The 25,846-nt window shown below is 48.8% G+C and overlaps 1 protein-coding gene and 1 long non-coding RNA gene across 33 annotated transcripts in view; one reads left to right on the top strand and one right to left on the bottom strand.

Moving 5' to 3' along the window:
- LOC144336562 (uncharacterized) overlaps positions 1-22,211 on the top strand; it is a 28,843-nt gene extending 6,632 nt beyond the window's left edge. Inside the window, exons 3-4 of the long non-coding RNA XR_013408450.1 lie at positions 18,843-18,964; positions 21,005-22,211. This is a non-coding gene — a long non-coding RNA (uncharacterized LOC144336562). The remainder of the gene's footprint in view (positions 1-18,842; positions 18,965-21,004) is intronic.
- Positions 1-25,846, bottom strand: part of LDLRAD4 (low density lipoprotein receptor class A domain containing 4) — a 446,527-nt gene that overhangs the window by 79,374 nt on the left and 341,307 nt on the right.

Here is a 25,846-nt window from a genome sequence, read left to right as displayed (position 1 = left end):
ACCCACGGAATGTCTGGCTTCTAATCCCTCTCCAGGATCTAAGTCTGTGGTCTCGGCTTCATCACCCGAGAAGGGTCTACAGATCTGAACTTAACCTGACATCAGTCTCTTTACCCAGATTGTTCTCTGAGTTTGCTTCTCTGATTATAATTCTACCAAAAGACGATCACTGCCCCCAAATCTGACAGCAAATGAATTCTGGTCCGGTGCTTGCTGACTTATGCAAGGTGTGTGTTTTGTCAGCCAATTCCTGTCACCTGTAATGTGGGCGCAGCTCCTAGATTTCTAAACAAAGTTTAAGAAAAACTGTACAGGAGAATCAAGGAGAACAAAGCTTCTCTTTAAAGGAGGGCAGCCGGTGGCTCACACCTGTAATCCCAGCACTTAGGGAGGCCGAGGTAGGCGGGTCACCTGAGACCAGCCTGGCCTACACAGCAAAACTTCATCTCTACTAAAAATAAAAAAGTTAGTGGGGCGTGATGGCGGCGCCTGTAATCCCAGCCACTCAAGAGGCTGAGGCAGGAGAATCGTCTGAACCCGGGAGGCGGAGGCTGCAATGAGCCGAGATCATGTCACTAAACTTCAGCCTGGGCAACAGAGCGAGACTCCATCTCAATAAAATAAAATAAAATAAAAATAAAATAATATAAAGGAGAACAAACCTTACAGAGCAGTAACTCCTTCCCAAATGAACACTGCAGGTTTCCAACATCTAATAACACCCACGCAGCACAGGAGGGCACACCTCCAGCCCACAGAGAGGCATGCAGAGCCACCAAGCGCATCCTGGCCCCACCGGCGTCTGTGGCAGTCTCGCCTGCGCCACTCGGTGCCCTCTGCGCTGCTGCTATCAGGACGGGACAGGGCATGTGCTTTAGCTACAACTCTTGCCCTGGGTACGCACTAACAAATTCCGACTCTATGAGGGATCCACGTAAAAATGATCACTTTTGGATGGAAGAGGGGTCAACAAGTACCTCCAAACACCTGCTGGTTGCTAGAATTCAGAAGCCCCAATTTAACTAAAAAATGGTGATCTGTGGGATTGAGAATGTTACTCAGAAGCATGACGGGAATCGTAAGACAACTAGAAGCAAATCTCTCCCCCCGCTGACTCTTCCCTTCCCTACTTTCCTTGTGCGGTGTCTCACTCAATGTGCACTGAAGCCAAATAAAAGATTCAGGAACCCTCTTGACAAGGACTGAAGGATCCCTAAACCTTCTAAGGCAAACACAGAAATCCATAAAAAGGCCACAGGATTCTCTTTATCTGCTAAACCAGAGCCTCCTTCCACTCCAAGCCCAGGCCGTAAGCACATCACGGGCACTCCCATCACTGACCCTGGAGCAGGGAAGCTGAGGACACTCACATTCGCATTCAGTGATCACAGAAGGACAGCCGGCTGCGAAGGGGCCAGGGTGGCTCAGCAGCAGGCCTGTTACTCTTGTCACTTGAAAACCATCAACGAAAGCACTAAAAACTGAAACCCATTTCACTCCTCCCAATGCAGGACGTGCTCACTTAATGCTGCCCGTAGGTTCCTGTAAACGGCAACTGTAAAACCAAATGACATACAGCACGGCCTTGGGTAATGCTCTTTCCTTCAACTTTGTTTTCGTGATTGATTTTGTCACATGTCATTTCACTTAAAATTACAGTTTCTAATCACGTATTGACAATGTTAAGTGAGGAATTACTTGTACAGTTAAAATGCTGGCTGGTCTAAAGAATGAATCCTGAACGCCCTTCACTTAGGTTAGCAAAAATTAATAATAGTTCATGGGCCAGGCACGGTGGCTCACGCCTGTAATCCCAGCACTTTGGGAGGCCGAGGCGGGTGGATCACGAGGTCAGGAGATTGAGACCATCCTGGCCAACACAGTGAAACCCCGTCTCTACTAAAAACACAAAAAATTAGCCAGGTGTGGTGGCGGCGCCTGTAGTCCCAGCTACTCAGGAGGATGAGGCAGGAGAATGGCGTGAACCCGGGAGGTGGAGATTGCAGTGAGCTGAGATCCGGCCACTGCACTCCAGCCTGGGCGACAGAGCGAGACTCCGTCTCAAAAAAATGTTTATGAATAATTGCTCTATATCATTTTTCAGAATCCAAAGCAACACTAGCCTGTGCATTGTATCAGGCGAACTACCCAACGCCATCGTCCATTAGCTTAGGAAAACATGTTTTCTCTGACCTGCTGGGGATGAGCCCAGGTCTTCCTCTCATGGGTTACCAGAGGCAGTAGTGTGACATGGAAGAGTGCCTACTTCTTAGTAACATCCAGGGGCTGTGGACGGAGATGGCAGAAGCAGGGTGATTGGCTGTGACCAACTTCACATGCTTTATATAAGGTTATTGGAGGCACCGGGAGCTACAGGGAACTGGCAGCTGTGCTGAACTTAGTGGCTCTGACCACGGGGGTTGAGTCAGAGCTACAGTGATCATAGACAGCATACTTACACATTTGCACATGGAAACATCTGCTCTTCTAATTTTTGATGAGAATCTGCCAGGCAAATGGGAATGTGAGGCAAGTGGACACATTCATAAACTCCGCACTTAGAAAGGGTATGCCAGGCATGGTGGCTCATGCCTGCAATCCCAGCACTTCAGGAGGCTGAGGCGGGAGGATCCCTTGAGGCCAGGAGTTTGAGGCCAGCCTGGGCAACACAGCAGGACCCCATCTCCACAAAAACATTTAAAAATTAGCCAGGGATGGTGGTATGCGCCTGTAGTCCCAGCTACTCAAGAAGCTGAGGCAAGAAGATTGTTCGAGCCCAGGAGTTTGAGGCTGCAGTGAGCTGTGATCATGCCACTGCACTCCAGGCTGGGTGACAGAGTGAGTGAGACCTTGACTCCACACAAAGAAAAGAAAATTAAATAAATGAAAGAGAAGGAAGGAAGGAAAAGAAAAAGAAGAAGAAAAAGAGAAAAAAATGAAATGAAATGAAAAGAGCAGTCGGAGGGCTGCGCCTTCTGTCACCACAGTGGAGCTCGCCCGGGCACAGGAGACTACGGGGCTCCAGAGAGGGGCTCCCGCTGGATCTCCCAATGAACTGGGACTCCTCGTTTCCCTCTCCAGGTACAAAATCAAGAGCATGCCCTTTCTATGCAGTGGGAGCCGTGACTATCAGCAGCATCTCCCCGTTCATTAGGTACCTCGCTAAGGAGGTCCCTGGCTGAGACCATGCTGCCTCTAGCTGCCAGATTTCTGCCTTGTGTGGAATGGGCAGGAGGCACCTGGAAGCCCTGGGTGCTGTGGACGCCCCAGTGCTCACTGGAGTCTTTGCCACTCCTCTGGCCCTGATGACTGCCTGTGTGGACCAGTGTCTGGGCTCCCACCTGCTGGTAGTCTAGGCAACGAGCTGCAAGACAAGGTCACGGAGCCCTGAGCCATGCAGTGGCATCTTGAGAAAACCACTACCCACAGAAGGGCTGACCTGCACACAGACGAGGCCCCTACCTGCTCCAGTGCAGACGCTCCCAGACGAGTCACGTCTGTCCTTCTTCCTTGCCTGACTCACGAGTGTTAGGGAGCAAGTGAAAATGTCCCCTTCTATCACTACCTTTTATCTTTTTTCGCTTAGATCGAAAATGTCCTGCAAAGGCCTAATGATTTTGTCAAAAAGAAAAACCACTTGCAAAATAAAATACAACCCCTTCCCCCAAAACACTAAGTCCAGCAGCTTAATTTTGATGGGGATCAGCTGTCTTGCTTCCCTCATGCATACTTTTAAAACAAACAAATAAATAAATAGCATCTTATTCTTGCAAGGGCAGTTTATTTTTTGCATTTATTTATTTGAGACAGAGTCTCACTTTGTCACCCAGGCTGCAGTGCAGTAGCACTATCTCAGCTCACTGCAACCTCTGCTTTCCGGGTTCAAGCGATTCTCCTGCCTCAGCCTCCCGAGTAGCTGGGACTACAGGCAACTGCCACCACGCCGGGCTAAATTTTGTGTTTTTAGCAGAGACGGGGTTTCACCATGTTGCTCAGTCTGGTCTCGAACTCCTGACCTCAAGTGATCTGCCCACCTCAGCCTCCCAAAGTGCTGGGATTACAGGTGTGAGCCACTGTACCCGGCCCCAAGGGAAATTTAATACAATTCAAGTTGTTGGTACAATTATTCGTCTCTATCAAAAGGGAAATTAGCCCAAAGTAATGCTAATCATTAGTGCGACAGATTTTTTGAGAATATTTTCTTCCTTGAAAGACACATAAAAGCAATTCATTTTAAAGTAAAGTGAAGATAAGCAACATCCAACTTATGAATTAGTTTGGTTCCCAAAATTCATTTCTAATTGGCTTATCCTGAAACTGAAAAGCAGTTTTTCTATAGAGACAAGAGTACAGAGAGTTTTACTCCCCAGATAGCGCAGGGCTAGTCTGGAGCTAATAGTTCAGCTCTGAGTCTGGGCCCTGAGCCTGCAGGATGGGGCGGCCCTGGGAGGCCCGAGCGTGGGAAAGAAGTTTCTGGGGCCACGTGTGGGGAAGGCCGCAGGAGCGGGGAGGAAGGCAAAGGGTGCTTTTCTAGCTTCTGCTATGAAAGTATGACATCACCTAAAAGAAGCATCTCAGTATCGAATTAGTGTCACCACTTCTCTTAGCTTCTTAGAATCTTTTTTTTTCGAATTATGTAGTTGCTCGTGTAATCCACTAAAATCAACTCATTCATAAAACGTTTCTGCACGGGGTGCCCACAAACATCACACTGGGCAGAGGGTGCAGGTGAGAGGAACCAACATCCTTCATGACCGAGGGACTGGTGAGGTGGCGTCTTTCCCTGAGCCCTTCCAGACGACCCTGCTGACTAGATGTGAACACACGTCCCGGACAGACGCGCGCTTGGCTACGTTATAAATTTAAATAACTTGATAAGGTAAGAGGCAGAAAGACCTGAGACCTACACTCGACAGGCCTCTAACCACGGGGTGTGTCTACTGCGATACACAGACCCTAAAGCGTAACGAAGGCCACAGGTCCTGAAGTGGGGTGTGAGGTGCACTCATTTTCATTCTGCCTTTGCCTTCTGGGAACCTTGCCAGTGCTCCCTGCAGCTGGCGCAGCCTCACGGTGAGGCTCTGGCCAGGAGACAGTGGCAGAAGTGGTGCGTGGGGCTTCTGGGAAGGGTCTTCAAAGGAAGGAGGCATGGATCATTTCGGACTTTGGTTCTTCTTCCGTGGTCCAGACTGCAGTGTGGGTGTCCTGGCTGGAGTTCCAGCAGCCGTTCCAGACCATGAAACAACCTCAGAGTTGGACACTAAGTGCTGGGAGTGTGGGGCAAAAAGAGAGATAACCTGGATCGTTGAGGACTCAGTGGGGCCCCTACACCAGCCCCACGCTGCCTTCGGCAAACTTGTTTCTCTTTTTTTTTTTTTTTTTTTTTAAACAGAGTCTCATTCTGTCACCCAGGCTGGAGTGCAGTGGCAAGATCTTGACTCACAGCAACCTCCGCCTCCCGGGTTCAAGGGATTCTCCTGCCTCAGCCTCCCGAGTAGCTGGGACTACAGGCACGCATCACCACACCTGTCTAAGTTTTGTATTTTTTGTAGAGACAGGGTTTCGCCATGTTGGCCAGGCTGGTCTCGAACTCCTGACCTCAGGTGATCCCCCCGCCTCGGCCTCCCAAAGTGCTGGGATGACAGGTGTGAGCCACAGCGCCCGGCCAAACTTGTTTCTAATGTGAGGGAATAACTGCTTATGGGTTGAAGGCACGATGACCAGATGTCTGTGACTCACAATCCCCAACAGTGACACCCACTGTAACAGCAGATCCGCAGTGTTAATACGTTCATTATTTCCAATAAGCCCAGACATGTCCAAACTAGAGTTTACAGTGGAGCGTTTAAATGATGACACCGTTATCACTGTGTTACTCTATTTTTAAAATAAGCAAATATTCTTTTTTTCTTTTAACAAAAAAATGTTCTCGTAGCTCAGTTTTCAAAAGGGAACTTTCTCTATTTTACCAACGTCACAATTATGACCTGTCGGATGAATGGAAACCAGCAGGGGAAGTTCATTTGCATTCAGGGGAAAGAGAAAAGCAGTCAAGAGAGAACTCTTGGTTTGGTGCTAACAGTCTCAGATCTTCAGAGAAGTTCAGTGCTGAGTAAATGTTTTTAAGAGCCTCGAACAGCTTGAGGATGTTTATTTTTACTTAGGCAGCTGGGTCTTCTGCAAAAGCGTAACTCCTGGGGGCTGCTGTGGCGAGGGGCGATGACAGTGTGTCTGCAGGCAGGTCCTCGGGAGCTGGAGCTGAGCGGCAGCAGCTATCAAGAGCTCCCAGGTCAAGTCCCTCATCTCTGCCTTCAGTCCAGCTACTCCAGGAATCGTAAGCAATCCAGACGCTGCTAGATTAGGAAGATGCAAGGTACTTATTTTTCTTCCCCTACGTGTGTGTATTTGTCTTTCTTAGCAGCGTCCCTGGACACTTAGGGTACCCACAAAAGCACCTGCACGTCGTAGTTAAACTAGTGAAGCTGGGAGGCAGGGCGAAACGATGAATATTGACCACAGCAAACCAGAGCAACCCACAGTGATGATGAGGTCAGTGACACAGACACACGTCTGAATGCACTGGCAGGGCTGTTTCCCCCTCGGGCCAGGCGCGGCTCGGTTCTGGGCTCCTTCACACACGCTGTGTGACTCCAGGCCAGGCTGCACCAGGCTAGGCTTCGCCTTCCCGTCAGCTCCGCAGGACCCTCTCCTCACAGGGACACTGAGTCCATTGAATTTCTAGCACCGTATTCAGCACAAAGCAGAAGTTCAACAAGTCTAAATGATTCTCCACTTTCCATGCTACTCTAACACCCTCTAGGCAGATGTTTGTAAATAAACCTATATATATATTTAAATCCTCTCTTTCTGGGGAACTGGGGGGTTCCGTGTCAGGGATAAAGACATAAAGCCATAGTACAGCGCCACATCAACGATTTCCACTGAGCCAAGACACATCTGCTGTCATTTAATATGAGGCATGCTCTTGGCCGGCGCGGGGGCTCACGCCTGTAATCCCAGCACTTTGGGAGGCCGAGGCGGGTGGATCACGAGGTTAAGAGATCAAGACCATCCTGGCTAACATGGTGAATCCCTGTCTCCACTAAAAATACAAAGATGAGCCGGGCGTGGTGGTGGGTGCCTGTAGTCCCAGCTACTGGGGAGGCTGAGGCAGGAGAATCACTTGAACCCGGGAGGCGGAGGATGCAGTGAGCTGAGATCGCACCACCGCACTCCAGCCTGCGTGACACAGCGAGACTCCGTCTCAGAAAAAAATAGTATAAGGCACGGTCTTTATTGAAAATAGGGGAAAACTCGCGCCCGTTGTGCTGAGCAGAGACGGGTGTTGGCCTCCCCTCCAGGACAGACTGACCTTCCAGAGACAGGAACAGGAGCCAAGGGACAGCTTACTGTCCTGCTCAGTGCCCTTTCCCCTACTGTCTCCCAGCACTGACCGGGGTCTCGCTGGATGCCCGTCAGTCTTGTCATCACGTCCCACCAAGCGGATGTAACTGTTACCATCTTAGACACCTGCCCTCTTTACCAGACACCACAGCCCCAGCAGCGGGGCTGGGAGGGAGCATTTCTGTGTCCCCACAACAAGATGATGCGGGTCCCAGAGAAAAGTCATGGCCCAGGCTTGTTGAACTGAATGAATGAATGAATGAATGGCGTGCCTCGGAGCAGCAGCCTGTCTTGCGTTTAATGCTCATGGGACATCATCATCACAGTCTTCAGAGCCACGTTGGATCAACACTAATGGAATTCTTCCTTGGAATATCAACACAAACTCCTTAAGGCCCCGTCCAAAATGTGTGACCCTGCAAGCAAGGAGGGGCTCTGTCCTAGAGGCTACAAAACACAAATGCCAATTCCCCTCCCCAGACAAAGTAGGGTGCAGGTACAGAACTCTGCCACAAATGACCACACCCATCTCCTTCCCACGGCAGAGAAAGGTTCTGCTCACGGCGTGAGCCACAATAGAACCCTTTTGTCTGTCTGCTTGTTGACGGGGGCATGAGAAAGGAGAAAACAATGGGTATTTCAGTACAGCTGGGCTGGCTCGCTCCACAGCCCAAGACAGGCGCCAGGACGGTCCAGCTGTGAGGGCGGCCCATGCCAATGTCACAGCCCTGTGATGACAAGGGGCTGTTATCCCCGCCACCCTGGCTGTGTGGCTGAGGACCGCAGCGCCCCTTTGTCCTGCTGCCTGGAGGTCTGCCCGGGCTGCTCGCGGGCCAGCACGGCCGGGCCCTGGCCCAGCTTGGCGCTGGCGACGGCCGTTTGCTTCTGTGGCTCAGGCCCTCACAGCACAAAGGCCTGTCAGAGGGGCTGTCTGGGATCAGGGAAGATGCTCTTCAGCTGTGGCCTTCACCCCACTCCTGGACCCCCGGCCAACCCTCCATTGTGGACAACTGGTTGGCCTAAAAGCCAATGTATTGTGATTTCACAAAACCCCTCTGAAGATACTTGATGTTTTATGGGGAGACAGAATCCTAGAAAACCGAGTTCTCTGGTGTATGGCTTTGTTTTCCATTGCTGCTTTGGGTTCAAATCATGATGGCATGAGATTTAATTACCTTCATCTTCCAGACAAGGGCACACAGGGTGAAATGCACACTCTAAAATTGTAAGGTCAGCATAACTGACATGCATGGAGCAACTCTGACTACAAACGCCCGCCCACTGAGCCTCACTTTTAACGTCTGTGTTCTCCTTTTCTGTGGGGAGGCCGGAGGTATGGACAGAAAGCAACTGTTCTTCAGAGAAGGCTGGAGGTTCCAACCTAAATCACGTCTAAAGAGCGAGGCCACCTGGACTCGCAGGACCCCGACCAGCCACAGGGAAATCGGCACGGGAGGGCTGGAGCTGCCAAGGCAACGAAGGGACGCGGTGTCCAGACTCGTGGCCCCACCAGGAGGAAGGGGGCGGCAGCACGGAGCAGGGGTCACGGGTCTGTGCCACCTCACCTGCCACACGCGCCGTGACTTAGACCCCACAAAGGCTCGGGCTTTTTTGTGAGTTTTTTTTTTAAGAAAATGGGAACACAAAAATGAACCTTTTCCAGTCTCAAAAACAGAAAAACCAAGGAGAGCAGGTGAGGCGAGGACAGGCTCTAGGAGCACTAAGAACGCAGCTCTCAGCAGAAGGGAAAGACAAACAAGCCCCCCCGAGGCCTGGCCACCCGGCAGAGGCGAGCGCTGGAGGCTGGCTTTGGTGCGTGCGGGCAGAGAAAACTGCCGGGGATGTGCGATTCACCTTTGGATACAACAACACGGGCTTGCTTCTGACAAGGACTACTTGAATCGCAGCCGTCCTCCAAACCAGGATGCTGCTCCATTTAGGTGGGAAAAAGGAAAGTAAAATGTCTATAATTATCAGCAAAAAGCATCAAAAGGGAGAGAACCTGGGAGTCTGAAAATGGCCTATGCCAGAGCGTGTCGACTCAGGCCTATAATACTGACAATTTGGGAGGCCAGGGCCTGAGGCCAGGAGTTCAAGACCAGCCTGGGCAACAAAGGGAGAACACCGTCTTTACAAAAACCCACAATTATCCAAGTGTGGTGGTGGATACCTGTGGTCCCAGCTCTTCGGGAGGCTGGGGTGGGAGGACCACGTGAGCCCCGGAGGTTGAGGCTGCAGTGAGATGTAATTATGCCATCACACTCCAATTTAGGTGAAAGAGAGATTCTCTAAAAAAATGTAAATAATAGCAAAATAAAAATAATTTTTTAAAAAGAAAATGGCCCAGCTATCACCTAGCTGTGGGGGTTTAAACCATAGCTCAGGAATCACTGAGGGGCCGTTAGAGGCCATCTGTTTAAAGATCCTTGAGAACAGGGCTCGGTCTTGTGGCTTCTGCAGCTCCCGTGGGGCCAGGCATTTGCGAAGCACTTAAGTGTTTATTGATGTATGAGAAGGACGGACCTCCCATTTATCAGCACTCCTGGCTGCCATCTCCAGGCCTGCTGGTGCACTAATGCTGTGACCATCGAGGCACTCAGTGAGGAAGCTCTGTGCCCTGCACGTTTTCTGTTGTGCTGAAAGGAGTCACGCGGCAAAGCTGCAGAACGTGTCCGTTCTGCTCCCTAGACTCACCTGCCCCAAATGAAGACTATCCCCCTTTCACTTCCTTCCTCGTGCTGCTCTATCCAGAAAATCGCTGTTGTCAACAGATCTGGGGAGTCAGGACATGCAATACCCACCTTCTCAGTTGGCCTAAGCTCCAACCTCCTTCCAAGGGGCATCCATAGGCATGGCTGGATGGAGTTGCAGCTGAGGTATCTGGAATCCTACCATCCGTCCACAATTAAACTGGGTCTAATTGTCAGCCTAAAACACGCTCTATGGATTCTGGGGTTCAAGATTCATTGGGGGTTGCGAACATGCTCATGTTCCCTACAGGCATCATTAGTTATCCCTGAAACAAAGACGCCTGTCATCTCCAAAGATAAAAATAAGTTTTACTAAAAAATATAGAGTGACAAGAAATAGTAAAGCTTCAGGTGTATCTTTGGTAAACCACCAGGTCTGTCCCTAACTCGTCAGAAATGGGAAATGAGGGGTTACGTTTCTTTCCCCTTCTAACAAAGGACTCTATTTGTTACACTAGACCAGGCGACAACCGTCTCTATATAGAGGGTGGCAGTTGGTTCAAGCTCTACCTTCCTTTCTCAGTTGGATCTATTTAAAGCCTGCAGCAGAGGAAACTTGGCAGCTGAATGTTTCCAAAAGTTGGTAAACCACTTCCCTACTTCAGATCACAGGATGGCACAGCCGGGGAAGCAGAGATTCCTTGGGTGGGAGGGGCAGGCGCCGGCCCAGAGCTCACATGGCCCCCGAGTTCATCAATGTCCCCTCGACAGCCTTCACTGGATTTCTTTTTAAATCTCAGTTACATGTTGCATATAAAAAGTGGAACTCACAGAAGCAGAGGGTAGAATGGGGGTTTCCAGGGGCTGGGCCAGTGGGGACGATGGGGAGATATTAGTCAAAGGGTACAAACTTTCAGTTATAAGATGAACAAGTTCTGAGGCTCTGACGGACCGTGTGGGTGGCGAACGTGTGAGCCTGACTGTCGTCATCAGTCCACAATGTACACATCTATCAAATAATCACTTTGTATACCCAGGATACAGACAATCTGTCAATTAAATACATTAAAATTTAAAAATGTGAAGAAATTCACTGATGACAAATTTCAATGTAACGGACCTAATTAAGGAAGTGGAGAAACGAGGCAGGCTGAGGCTCACTGATGTCGGCTGGCAGAGCTGGCTGAGAGTTTCAAAGCCTCAAGGTGGCCAATCTGGGTCACCGGGATCAAGGATAGTGATTCCACGACAGGCCCTCTACCAGACACAGCTGCACTGCGATTTACCCTCACAGCAGCCATATCTTCCTGTAAAAGCAGGTGCGATGGTCACCTTTCACAGATTTACCCTCACAGCAACCATATCTTCCTGTAAAGCAGGTGCGACGGTCACCTTTCACAGATTTACCTTCACAGCAGCCATATCTTCCTGTAAAAGCAGGTGCGATGGTCACCTTTCAGATTTACCCTCACAGCAGCCATATCTTCCTGTAAAAGCAGGTGTGATGTCACCTTTCACAGATTTACCCTCACAGCAGCCATATCTTCCTGTAAAAGCAGGTGCGATGGTCACCTTTCAGATTTACCCTCACAGCAACCATATCTTCCTGTAAAAGCAGGTGTGATGTCACCTTTCACAGATTTACCCTCACAGCAGCCATATCTTCCTGTAAAAGCAGGTGCGATGGTCACCTTTCACAGATTTACCCTCACAGCAGCCATATCTTCCTGTAAAAGCAGGTGCGATGTCACCTTTCACAGATTTACCCTCACAGCAGCCATATCTTCCTGTAAAAGCAGGTGCGATGTCACCTTTCACAGATGAGGAAATGGAAGCTCAGAGACATCAAGCAACTTGTCCAAGGACACATATCTTAAAAAGACTGAGCCAGGACCGCGATGTGGGCCTGGATCTACAGGACCAGGAAGTTCTCACTTGTGCCAGAGACGAGAGGGAGGCCCCCAACACCAGGTGGTTGAGTAAAATTAATGAGCTAATAATCGTTATTGGATATTCTAGACTTTGCACTTTTTCTTTTGTACTGTTGCTCATTGTTGAACGTTTGGTTTTTCTTTTAGGTTTTCTCTAATATAAATAAAACAGCGGTTATTTATAATTATTACTGGAGGGTTTGACAATCAGGAAAACATTTAGGTTCAGCTTCTCTGAAATTGATTTGAGAGTCACAGCAAGTCCTCATTAAGCTGCACCACTAGCATAAATTATTGTATATTTTAATGCTCCATATCCCACAACATCCAAGAGATGCTGGTGTCAATCCTATGCTGAGTGAAGACACGCTTCAGCATACGTGTCTGTGCACCGGTGTCATCACGTCCATCTCTGCCTTCTCCCAACATGTTTCTTGAACTATAATCAGGACACCACTCCCGATGATGAAGTACACTTCCAACAAACGACTGCTCATCAAGGTCTCAGCTGCCGTGTTTAATCACACAGCAGAAACCATTTATTTTCTCATATATTTCTCTTTCTTGAAATCTCTTAATTATCTCATTTACTCCTATACAAAAAATGGTGCTCAAAACTTAATTACAAGAGCAAGATCTTAAGGAGTTGCAAGGTGTGTGTCTATTTCTCATAGAGAAATTTTCAAAAGCCCCAAATTCTATGACTGAGGAAAAATAACTGGATGATGCCCCAGAAAAGCCTAAGGGGTGATAAGTTAACAGAAGCCCATTTCCAAAACGAATTACCTGTATATTGTTTCCCAAAAAGAAATTTATCCGCTCATTTCAGGTCACGCTCTTAACGCCCTCAACCTTTCAAACATGGGACCTGAAGAACAGCTCCAGTGCGGGCCCGTGAATATCTGCAGGATGTTCCCCGAGACAGTAAGATCTGGAAACTAGGGAGCTTTACATACCCGTAAGGCCAACTGACACAATCATAAGCCATTTCACCGGGGAAGAAACAGAGCCAGAGCTCTTGGGAGACGGTCCTAAGGTCACACAGGTGTGTCTGCGTAAAAATCAGAACGAGGCTCGTGGTTTTCCTTTATCTCACACAGGCTTGAAGTTGTTTTGTGCCGAGACAGCCACAGTGATGGGCACCTGCTAGCTGCCAGGTCACCTGCAGGCCCTTCCAAGAGTCATTTCAGCCGCAGGTCTGCACCCTGTTCCCTACTTTCTTCTCAGCCACAGCAACAGCTACAGCTTCGTGGACACTTGATGTTGGAATTGAGATTGGAGTTTTCTTTAATTCTTATTCTCAATTTAAAAGACTGAGGCTGAAAAGGGAAGCTCGAGCTCAGCAGATCCTTTCACAGAGAGGCTGAGAAGACAAACTCTCTGATTTCTAGTCTTGTCAGAAAAGATTAAAGTCAAAAATCATGGATGAGGAGACACAAATTTGTCTCCAAAATCTTGCCACTTTGGTGTTGTGAAGGTCTTTAAGTCAGTCACTCAGAGTCCCACCAGGTCATCTGAAGGGCAAATCCAGAGGAGCCCATGGGACGAGACATCAGCCCCCATCATCGCCACTGGCACAGAGCCTCGGGGACGATGCAGGTCCCTCCCAGGATCAACCCAGGCCAGCAGTCACAGTCTGCGGGGGGAAGACCCGAATCCCCTTCGGCTCTGAGATTGTGCCATTACCTACAGCTTCCAAACACCTGCTCAGAAGTCAGAGACAAGGTCAGCAGCCAGACAGACCCCTTGTGACATGGGCTGTGCACGTTCATCCTTCCGTAGGCTCACCCTGGGCTGTTCTGAGGATGGGGCTCGCTCAGGCCAACAGACTCAAAAGCAGGGGGACACCCTCTAGGGCTTCAATTCCCTGAAAAGAATTCCATGGTTTCTACATTTGCTCTGAACAATGTAAATCAAAAAAAGAAAAGCAAGACAGGAACTAAAGAGTTCCACTTTTTCTTCTACCAACTAATCCAAAAGCTAAAAAGTACCCGTATGATACTCAAAAGCCATCAAAGCAACGGCCCTGGATTAGGGACTCCTTGTGGCGAGGTAGCAATGCCCAGCCCTGTTGATGCAACGGCAGAGCCACATCTTGGTTTGAAGAGAGGCACTTCTTGGTCGGGGGCAGCGAAGTGCTGTCTGGATACAAGCAGAGGCGGCACCAGCTGTGCTATCTTTGTAGAGACTAATAATCTGGTTGCAGTTTTTGTGTATTGGGCCTTATATGTAATTAACAAATTATACAAATAACTTGGCTGAAGTGTCCAGACCTTTTCCATGAAAATGCCATTTCAAGGCAGGTTCCCGCTTCCAGGTCTCTGTGATTTACTGCATTGGTTTGTTTGTTGGCGAGGGGCTGAGTCACAGAAGCAGCCGGTAGCACTTCAGAAATCCCACAAGGAAGCAGCCATGCAGACGCTGTGCTCACCACCCACTGAAGTCTCCCTTTGTCACTAATTAGTCAATGATGATTTATTGAGGAAAAAATGGAGGTAGGGATTCCCTCTTTCCTTAAAGAGACAGTGACACCTCCACAGACACCAAAGATCAGCGGTGATCCATCGAGACTCCCTGCTTGCTTTTGTCTAACGCTGGTCTTGCAGACAGTGGGGTGCTGCATTCTGGGGTGCTGCCGGTGGCACGTCTAGTGACAGTAACAGTACTTCAGTGCCTGCGAGTTGCATTAGCTGGGGAGCTTCCCACTTCTATGATTGCCCTGGTGCATGGGGTGGCCCCCTGATGGCTTGCTCTTGTAGAGGGGCAGGGGGAGGGCCATGTGGGAGAATTCAAGATTATGTAATGCTTACTCTTGATCACCTATTAACAGAAAGCAAAGATGGCAGAGCTTCTCTTTGGGTATTCATATTTCATACTTCTCTTACTGCTTTATGTTTTTCATACTTTATTTTTCTTAGTTACATTAGCTAATAGCAAAATTATTTTGCATTTCTGAGCAAACAGTACCTCCTATGGAAGATTACCCAGAAACCCATGGAGTCCCCGTGGGACTCGTTCCGCGAGCCAATAAACATTTACGACTGAGCCATCTACGTACCGAGCTACCCACATCCCAGCAAGTGCTGCCAGTTCTTCGGGTTACAGCCACATAGATCTAGCTCTTCTTCTATCACTGCTTTAGTGCTTTATGAGTAAGCTGGGATGTCTGTAGCCAGGGCTGGGTCTGGAACAATGTTTTCCAGGAATGCTCCTCACCACGTGGCCGGGGCAACCTGCCCCTGCTGGCCAGAGAAGTCAGGTAAGAATGGGGGAACCGAGGCGGGCACGCGGTGCCTCTGCATGTCCCCGTGGCCCAGGCGGATCCCCAAGGACGTGTCTTCAGGACCCATGTGTCTGGTTTTCTTCTGCCAGAGTGACACCTGCTGGGAACCAGGGAGGAGTGCAGCCCACTCCTCGACAGTCCCACTCACTATTCACCCTGGTCTATTTTTGCACAAGGGTAAGAATTTCAACCAGCTTGGATAAACCACAAGTTGTGTGACATGAAGATAAATTTGGCAGTGGTTGCTTAGAAACTGACAACAGTGCAGTCAACAGGCAGTTTCCCAGAGCGCCCTGCTCCAACACCTTTTAAAATGCCAATCAAAGTTTGCAGAACCATTCGTTACATGTCAATATGTGGAATTTTCTTGTACCTTGAAAAGTGATTAGATTTTGCTCCTTTTAAAAACTTACTTCTAATTCAAATTCAAAGTGAAAATAATGAGACTGGACATCGAGAATTTGGGCACACTGGTGTCTGGTACTGAGATTCTACAGCTGCTCCATGCAGATGATGCTGGTGATGGTAACAATAGACAATAACACTTACATATTACGGTGCCGCATACCAAGAATTTTACATTTTTAGCTCACTTCTTAACAATTTCTGGTCTCCCTACAAAAAGCTTTGTCTAGGCAGGGTGAGGTGGCTCACGCCTGTAATCCCAGCACTTTGGGAGGCCAAGGCGGGCGGATCACGAGGTTGGGAGATCGAGACCATCCTGGCTAACATGGTGAAACCCCGTATTTACTAAAAAATACAAAAAACTAGCCAGGCGTGGTGGTGGGTGCCTGTACTCCCAGCTACTCGGGAGGCTGAGGCAGGAGAATGGTGTGAACCCAGGAGGTGGAGCTTGCAGTGAGCTGAGATCCGGCCACTGCACTCCAGCCTGGGCGACAGAGCAAGACTCCGTCTCAAAAAAAAAAAAAAGCAAGCTTTGTCTAAAGAAACCACCTCCAGGCATTAGTGTTTGAGAAGGTCAAGTTTACATTAGGATGACTTTCAAAGTGAAGACAAAGTCTAGTTATTTGCTTATCACGTTCTTTTGAGACAGGATCTCACTCTGTCACCCAGGCTAGAGCACAGTGCAGTGATCATAGCTCACTGTAAGCCTGAATTCCTGGGCTCCGGTGATCCTCCTGGCTCAGCCTCCTGGGCAGCTAGGACTACAGGTATGTGCCATCATGCCGGGCTAATTAAAAAAAAAAAAATTTGTAAAGACAGGGTCTGCTATGTTGGCTAGGCTGGTCTCAAACTCCTGCGCTCAAGTGATCCTCCTGCCTTGGCGTCCCAAAGTGTTGGGGTTACAGGTGTGTGCCACTGAGCCTGGCCATGCTTATTATCCTCCTAAGCCAGATGAAGGTGCCGTAACATCCAAGCTTGGTTTTCATCACTAATCACCCTTTATAAAGCATTAATCACCCTTTAAATGGTGGTTCTCTCTAGACAAGGGGAAAAGAGCAACTTGACGGTGAAGAAACCTGATACACCTCGGTCAGGGGATCCAGGTCACCATCAGCAGTTATAAATCACGTTGGTACTTTGTACCCTTCACATGATGCACAAGGACGAGAACAATCAGTGACAACCCCCCCCCATCGTGGCCTTTTCCAAACATATCCCCGTGCATCCCACTGACACTCCCTTTCCCTCAAATACATCTCCTACCTCTGGAAACACACCCATCCTCAGGAGCCCAGGCTTAAGCACTGCCTGTTCCATGAAGCTTTGCTTGTTCTCCAAGGCAGAAGTTATTTCTCTCTCCTTGATCTATGTGGTTATTTGATCTGGGCTCATGATTTTTCTTTACAAAAGCCTCTCTGGATTCGGGCATAGCCAAGCACCAAGTCTTACTCTCCCAATGTACCCACCTTAATCCTCACCCACGAATTTCACACAATTAGAGAGACTTAGAGATACTGCGGTAACCACACGTCTTCACTGGATGGTAAGGCTTTCGAAAGCAGAGTTTATATCAACCCAATTTCTGTCAACTCAGAAGTCCTTGTTCCAGCAAGGCCCTGGGGCCTCCTGATAACATGTAGAATGACAACGACCAGTCACAAGAAGGTCAGCTCTGTTCACCAGAAATGTTCCCCACTCTCCTGCAACCAACAACGCAACAGACTCAGAAATTCCAAGTACTTAATACACAGCTTAACTTAAATCAAGTTTCCAGACATGATGAACTCTAGAAAATAACATACACTGAAGCTGTAGAAGATGAGTTTTATTTATCCAATTTATGAGTACACAAATTCTAAATCTCAGTGACTGTGCGTCGTCAGGGTAGGAATGCATTCCAAAACTACGATCTGGGTCATGCTAGATGGAGAACAAATCTAATGCTTACCACAGATTCACATTCTCTCTATAACAAGCTGCAAGGAAGACACCAATGAAGCCATTAAAAATAAGAATTAAGTCACACACAAAATCTGCTTTCTCACCATCTTAGAAAATAATACAACTCCCAAGCAAGCTCTAAGTAATAATCCAACAAGTCCCAATTATTCGCCATCTATACAATAATTATTATATACTTCATAAACTTCTTTCCATCTGCAATTCTGTGTCTTTGTCTAATTACAGTCAGTTTCCACACACCTGGCTTTACTTAATGAGACAGACCACGTAATTTTTCAACTCAAAAAACAACTGATCACGTTGCTTTGCACCCTAGGGTATCAACTGCTATATGCCTTATAGGGCTATATAAAAAATTGTAGACATTTATAGTCTGCATTTTCTAGCCCATTTTAAATGAAAACAGTGACCTGAAAATCAACAATTTATCTAATATTGAATTTCATAGGTAAGAGAACATAAGCTATCTAATCAAAAGTAAACCAGCTGAGTCATTTCTACAAAGAGAAAAAGAGGAAGAGATGAGGGAAGGAGGGAGAAGGTAAAAGAAGAGGAAGAGATGAGGGAAGGAGGGAGAAGGTAAAAGAGGAGGAAGAGATGAGGGAAGGAGGGAGGAGGTAAAAGAGGAGGAAGAGATGAGGGAAGGAGGGAGGAGGTAAAAGAGGAGGAAGAGATGAGGGAAGGAGGGAGGAGGTAAAAGAGGAGGAAGAGATGAGGGAAGGAGGGAGGAGGTAAAAGAGGAGGAAGAGATGAGGGAAGGAGGGAGGAGGTAAAAGAGGAGGAAGAGATGAGGGAAGGAGGGAGGAGGTAAAAGAGGAGGGAGAGATGAGGGAAGGAGGGAGGAGGTAAAAGAGGAGGAAGAGATGAGGGAAGGAGGGAGGAGGTAAAAGAGGAGGAAGAGATGAGGGAAGGAGGGAGGAGGTAAAAGAGGAGGAAGAGATGAGGGAAGGAGGGAGGAGGTAAGCTGTGACTCATTTTACTTCTGTGTTATTTGCAATCAGACTGAAAATGTATCCCAAACCAATGCAGAAAGGTAGTGTTGAGGTTCAGCGGTTCCACTGAATGCCATTCTTTCCTCTTGCTGATTATCTTTTTAAAAAATTAACCGAAGTCTATCGTTTATTTCTACTTTCTTCGTTTTCACCTAATGTCCCTTTTCCGTCCCAGGATCCCACCCAGGATGTCTTGTCGCCTTTGGTCACTGTGTCTCCTTAGGCTCCTCTTGGCCGCGACAGTGTCTTTGACTCGTTGTTTTTGATGACCTTGACAAGTTTGAGGATAACAATCAGGTATTTTGTAGAATCCTCCTTGACTAGGATCTGTCTGCTGTTTTCGCTCGTGATTAGACTAACGTTGAGGGTCTGGGAGAGAAGGCCCACAGGGTACAGAGTCACTCCCAGCACATCAGAGCACTGTAACGCCGGCGTCAGTGTTGGCGTGATCACCTGGGGTGTTTATCAGGTTTCTCTGCCACGCAGCTGCTCTTTCCTCCTTTCACGTTGTACGTGTGGGAGGGCGTCACAACGCACAGTCCCCGTGTTGGCAGCCAGGGGTAGGCTCCCTCCTTGGGGGCGGAGTGTCTACATAAATCACAGATTTCCACTTGAAAGTGGAAATATCACTAAAATCTAATTTTTAATGGTCAAAGGTATTAAAATAATTTCTGTTATAATGTTCCTGAATATTAGTGTTCCCTAAATAAAACATCATTAAAGGGCAATAGGTTATTGTAGCAAAAAATTGTGAAGATCCGTTTGAGAATGTCTTTGGACCCCGAGCCTCAGGCGTCTAGGTGTTCACACGGAGAGCCAGGTGTAGACGCTGATGCTGTCTACACGTGTAACACACAACCCTTACACACGAGACCTGACCACATAAAGATGAAAAAAAAATATTAACAGAAAAGGCTCCATTTAAAGCTACATTTTAAGGTAAATGCTTAAAATAGTACTACCAAAATATACAACTAGTTTATTTCATTTGACTCCCTTGACTGAGAAAAACACATAAGAACAGCTAGTCATTTACCTTCTGAGTTGTATACATTGCTATGGGCTAACTTTGGACTTTGGCCATAACTTAAAATATTTTTATATTGAAAACTATATTTTTAGTTCAAACAACTGAACTTTAGCAAACAAGGGGAATATAAAAACATTTTTAATGCCTGTACTCCTTATGAAGTATTCCTTGATCTGTTGGCTCAATAACTATTTGCAGAATGCCTACCGTGTATCCGGCACCAGGGAAGCAGAGAAAGTACGACCATTCCATTATCCATTCAAACACAAAGCAGACAAAAGTGGGATCATGTGATCAAATGCCAGCTATGTGACTAGAATAATTAGAAGAAATAAAACACACTGAGAGTTAAAATGGGCCACACAGAGACGCTCAGAGAGCCTTGATGGGGAGGTCACTCACTAATTAACTGCACAGATGAGAATTTCAGGGAAGAGAAATCGGTTCCACCTGACAAAAGGGGCAGTTGGTTGGCGTTACTCTCCTAGGGCACCGACACGCTCGCGAGACCAATCCAGATTGCTTCACGTATGAACCCTAGAGGGGGGACACACGGGAAACACGCAGCACAACAGAGGGTGGGGGGCAAGGTGACGGCCTCCACGGGAAGGACGGACACGGGCATCAGCTGTAGAAATGGAGGTTAGCCAGGGGGCCTGCACCAGGACAGACCTACAAAATAAAGTATCAGAAAACTAAAGATTAATTAAGTTCCACAGCTGCTAATGGGAATCACCCCCTGTTCTCGGCACAGCTCAGGGAACATCATGTTTCAGCTTCTGATAAAGAAAAAGTGATTTCAAACCATGCAAATAATTATCTCAGAAGAAACACATCCTTTTAACTTAGGATTTTTCTAACTCTGTAATTTATTTCTGTGTTAAGAGGCAGTTTACAGACATATTTTAAGAACGCCATTCTTCAAAATCTCGTCTCACATCTTCAGACGTTTTTCTGTCACTATAACAGTGTCTAGACACCCAAATTAAGTACCATAAACCCAGCCACAACCAAAATGATCCTTCTGCTTCAGATGATGTGTACACAAGGTCACAAACATGCAAGCGCACAAATATTTTCAACATGTACCAAAGAGGAGACCTTTATTTGCAGACAAAAATATTGATGTTGCTAAGTGATACTGAACAAATCACAAGCTATAAGTCTTTAGTATTTATTTCCATCTATTTCCCACTCACAAACACTTTTAACTCTGTTCCACGTCTGTACATATTTAGCCTCAACTAGAATGTCACATTTACTAAAAATATAAAATAACAAAATACTAATCTCTTATCATTTTTCAGATCCTTCCTTAAAAATACACAGAGGATGAGTAAAGTCTTAAATGAACAACATCAAAAAGGAAGTAAATGAACCAGATAAAATGATTGTTGGTTAGTTTCAACCTAACTCTAGGAACTTTTTTGTGCAGCAAACTCTGACTTGATAGACGCAAATTCTTAAGAGGAGAGAAATAAAGCCAGGCAAAGGAGATCCCTAGGCAATCCCAAACTGAAGCTCAGTAAAGAACTGCACACACACTCATTCAGGTGGCCCATGAAGAGGGAGACGGACAGATCCTAGTTCTGCCGCTTTCCCTGTACTGTCTAGAAGAACAGCGTCATCTAAAGTCGGGATACAACACGGAAGACAGAGTGAAGAGTCACAGCCCTCCAGGAACCACCTTGGCCATCAGCCTCTCCCCGTCACTAGGACGTGGAAGGAGGAGGGTGAGCCCTGGCCATCCATCAAAGGCACAATCAAACTGCACCGGGAACCAGACAGGAGACCAGAGGGAAGGATCGTGACTGACTGGGCAGAATCCGAACCCTCAGGAGCTAAGGAAACCTTAAAGGCATTTTCAAAGATGCATCAGCCCAGGTCTAGAGAGAGTGCACTGTCCTTCCAGGTTCAGCTAAGGCAGAGGAGATCGGGAGGCATAAGACGTAAGTACCCTGAAAGAAGTGAAATGCAGGCACCTTCCAGCAGCCCTGGGATTCCACGACATCAGTCGCAACCTGTCTGCACTGCCCCAGCGAGCAGGAAGCACAGCGTCCTGGAAAGGGCTGGTGGACAGTTTAAGGGATGCAGATGCTCACCCTGGCTGGCCACTGCCAGCTGCAGGCCCAGGTGGCTGCACCCCACTATGCCTCCCATTGTTCACCCTGCTGCTATGGTCTGGATGTCCGTCTCCTCCAAATCTCATGCGAAATGAGATGCCCAGTGTTGGAAGTGGGGCCTGGAGGGGGGTGTCTGGGTCATGCAGTGGCTCCCTCGTGGCTGGGTGCCCTCCCTGTGGTCATGAGTTCATAGGATATCTGGTTGTTAAAGCTACTGGAACCCCCCTGTCACTCTCTTGCTCCCCATCCCACCATGTGACGCACTGGCCCCCCTTTGCCTTATGCCACGAGTGGAAGCTTCCTGAGGTCTCCCCAGAAACAGATGCTGGCACCACACTTCTTGTACAGCCTGCAGAACCATGAACCCAATAAATCTCTTTTCTTTATAAATTACCCAGCCTCAGGAATTCCTTTGCAGCAGTGCAAAGACAACTAACACCTGCTCACTTGATAGGCCCAAATTCATGGCAGGTCAGGCTCTTCTCAGCAACTGGTTTTCCCCCCCCATACCCGCTGTTTCTCTCCCTGGCAGAGGGCCCTCCTCTGTCCCTGCTGGCCGCCCTCCTGCCCCCACCGTGGCACACTCTGATGCCGTTGTCTGCTCACTGACTCCCCCGAGATCTACAGAGTTCTGGCTACTTTTTGTCTATCTTGTCTTCTCTCTCTCCCCGCAAACCAGAGCTCTCGGGGCACCTCCTTGCTCTCAGCTTTATCACACGTGCCCTGGGACAGCCGCGGCCTCAGCAGCCTGGCAGGATTCACTCTTCGCTCTGTGTCAACATGCAGCTCTGGCCCACGAGCCTGGGCCGAATGAGGCTGTGCACAGACTAAACACAACACAGATCCCCCGTAGGACACACAACAGGAGCACTTCATCGCGATGTCTGTACAAGGTGCCCCGATGGGAAGGCCGGCACAGCTGTCCCGGGGTTGCGGGGGACCCTTGCTGCTGCTGTTGGACGGGCCCCCACACTGCTGAGGGTGGAAGAAGAGGGTCGCTGTTGGCACCCGGTGACTTATTTCGCTTGTGGCCACTGGAGGTGAAGTCAAACATTGGGTCTTGAGGAGAGTTAGGCAATGGTGCTGGCGGCAGGGGTGTAATTTAGAAATGCACAGAAAATTGCCGGGGAGGCACACAGAAGATAAGAAGGGCCCAGTGCTCTGCTACCCCCAGAGGCAGAGGTCAAGCCCCTGGGCTGGGCAATGAGATGGAGCACGGAGGGGTATGATGGGAGGGTGTGTGGTCAGCCATCCCCGCCCACGGTGACAGCATCTGTACTCACAGGAGGGGCCCACGGGAGGCAAAGAATCGGACACCCCAGACAGAGGTCGGCTCTGCCAGCTGGCAGAGGAAGGGACTTGGGGCCAGGGTCTGGACGCCGCTCACAGCGGGACTCAGACCAGGGTCTTGCTCTTCCCAGGCTCCCTCCATCGCCCCTAGATCTGGACGGCCGGGGGCTGTCCGCCAGGCCCCTCACCCTCCTTGGCTTGCGCTTTGGCGGCGTCAGCTCCCGAGGCTGCTGCTTCCTAAGCGAATGCAGAAGGCTGCTCGGCGGACTCGTCGTCTTGACGGCCTGGACACCGCCAGCACTCACGCCTTGAGCCTTCCTCCTGGCCGTCCTCAGCGACGCCTTCTCATTCTCCCAGCGTGTGTTCGTGACGCAAGCTGTCCAGACGCCCTCTAGCCCCTCGAGCTCTGATGTATTCCCAGTATTACTTCTGCGGTTCCCAGTATTACGTCTCTCCACAAACCCATGACAGGTTCAAGAATTTTGTTTTCATCCATCACAATTTGCGTAACACCGACCAGCTGAAGATTTTTTTTCCTATACTAGCTTTCCCTCTGCAGAGATTAAACAATTCTGTGGATGAAACCATTTGCCTATTACGTGTGAGTGCCTGTCTGTCGGCTCAGGGATCTGTGTTTTTTATATTCCTCGTGGAACTCCCTTTATTCTCCCTCCAAGACCACTGTAACATTTTGTTGGAATGTTTTCCATGGTAGAACTTACACCGTCATGCTGTGGTCACCTGTTTTCAAGTCTTACGTTAAGTAGATAATAAGCCCACTGCCCCGTTGTAGACGGCAACTGTGTCTGCTTCTTCCTGTGTGGGCACGAGGCCAATGCTCCAAAAAAGAAAAAGGTTGCTGGATCAAAATATGCTAGTTGGATGATGGCAGCAGTTTGGAGAATCCGTGAGGCAGAATTATCATCCCCATTATACGGAATTATCATCCCCATTATACGGAATTATCATCCCCATTATACGGAATTATCATCCCCATTATACGGAATTATCATCCCCATTATACGGAATTATCATCCCCATTATACGGAAGGAATGCAGCTCAGAGAAACGAACACTCTCGCCCGAGTTTCCCTGGCTTCTAAACTGGTGGTGCCTGAATTTGAACCTCGTTCTGTTTGACGGCAGAATTGCCTTCTTGACCCGTCTGCTGCTGGCTTCCCCGGGACAACCAGATGCCAGAAGCTTTAAAATTAAACAGACTAAAATAAGGCTGTCCCCGCGGCACACACGGTCCAGCCAGGGCTGATTTTAACTCTTTGTCTGCTAAGTTTCCTCCTCCCTCCCTCCAGCGGAACCCACCGTCCCCTGCTCTTGGTAGCTACGGCCTTTCTGTGTTTCACGCTCACAGCTCGGACACCCAGATCCAGTTCCCTTTTTCAGACAATGTTGAAACACAATCACAGATCTGTTCTCCCACTGAAATGCCTCCACGAATAAAATAAACTGAACAGAACCGTCTGGTCTTCCTGGGCCCTATCCCAGAAGCACCTGATGGACATCCCCAGCACCTTCCATGGGCAGCACCCCCACCGGGCCCACGGCAGCTCCACTGTCCAGCACGATATTCCTCATCCTTGTGCGATCTCACTGTTTATAAGAAATGAAGACAGCTGTTTTCATTACGGTTTTAGCCTAAACAAAACTCCAACTTCTTATTAAGAATGTTTAATAAAATCAACAGGGCATTTAAACTGCCAGCAGCGAGTCTGGCAAATCAGACGCTGGCTTGGTGCCTCCCTCTGTGTCTGGATGCAAATATTTCTCATCTTTACACCACTTTTCTGAAACATTGTAATGCCATCTCAACCAGCCCACCCCCTCACCACACGCAACCATGGCTTTGTGAGGCACACGGCAGCATCCACTTGTGAGAAAGCGAAACGCTACTCCTTGTAGAATCAGCTACGCTAAGCAGCTGCTTGCTTTTGGGGAGCTGAAAATTCAAGAAGTTGCTTTAGGACTCATGAAATAATTAATAGATCCCCATCTTGAGATGGTAAAATGAAAAAAAGTATTCCGTGCATTATCCCGTCTCATATTTATTAGGTACAAATCATGGCCTGTCTAGAGTGGCCGCTGCCATAACGCTGGCTGCGGCAGGGGAGGCCTGGGTGGGGCAATGTGCTCCCCAGAGCAGGCAGGAGCCAGGAATGGGTGGGAGCCCTAACCCTTTCCAAGTCCCAGGCACAGCTGCAGCCCCCCAGCCACAGCTGTGGACATGGCCATCCCTGCGCCCCTGCACTCTCGGAGGCCCAGAAACCACCCCCTATCCCCAGCAGGCTTGGAAGAGCCTGCTCCTGCTGCCTGACCTCTCCCCGCTCCCAGCGCCCACTCCAATTCGGGGCAAAGCTGTGGCCGAGCCCAGGCGCTGTTGTGACCCGATCAGGTGTGCACACACTTGGAGTGGTACCAACATGCCAACCCCTTGCCCTCGGCCTCCTCTGGACTTTGGGTGCCAACAAGCAGGGGATGAAGGCCAAGGGGGTGCTAAAGGTGGCTTGGCCTGGGCTCGCAGGTACCCTTTGGCACCAACAGCCTGGGCGCCATGGATGCCACGAATGGCAGCAGGAGGCAGACGGGCTCCTGGGTGGAAAGGAGCAGGTCCCCGGTGAAACCCCACCTTCGGGCCAGGGATGGACTGAAGTCTGGGGGCTGTGCTGCCACTTCTGTGGATCAGAGTGAGAACTTACGGTGCTTTATCCAGGCCCGCCAATG

Source organism: Macaca mulatta, chromosome 18 (genome assembly GCF_049350105.2).
Source record: "Macaca mulatta isolate MMU2019108-1 chromosome 18, T2T-MMU8v2.0, whole genome shotgun sequence".
Lineage (NCBI taxonomy): Eukaryota > Metazoa > Chordata > Mammalia > Primates > Cercopithecidae > Macaca > Macaca mulatta.
Note: the sequence above shows the minus strand (reverse complement) of the source record. Positions and strands in the feature narration are given on the sequence as shown.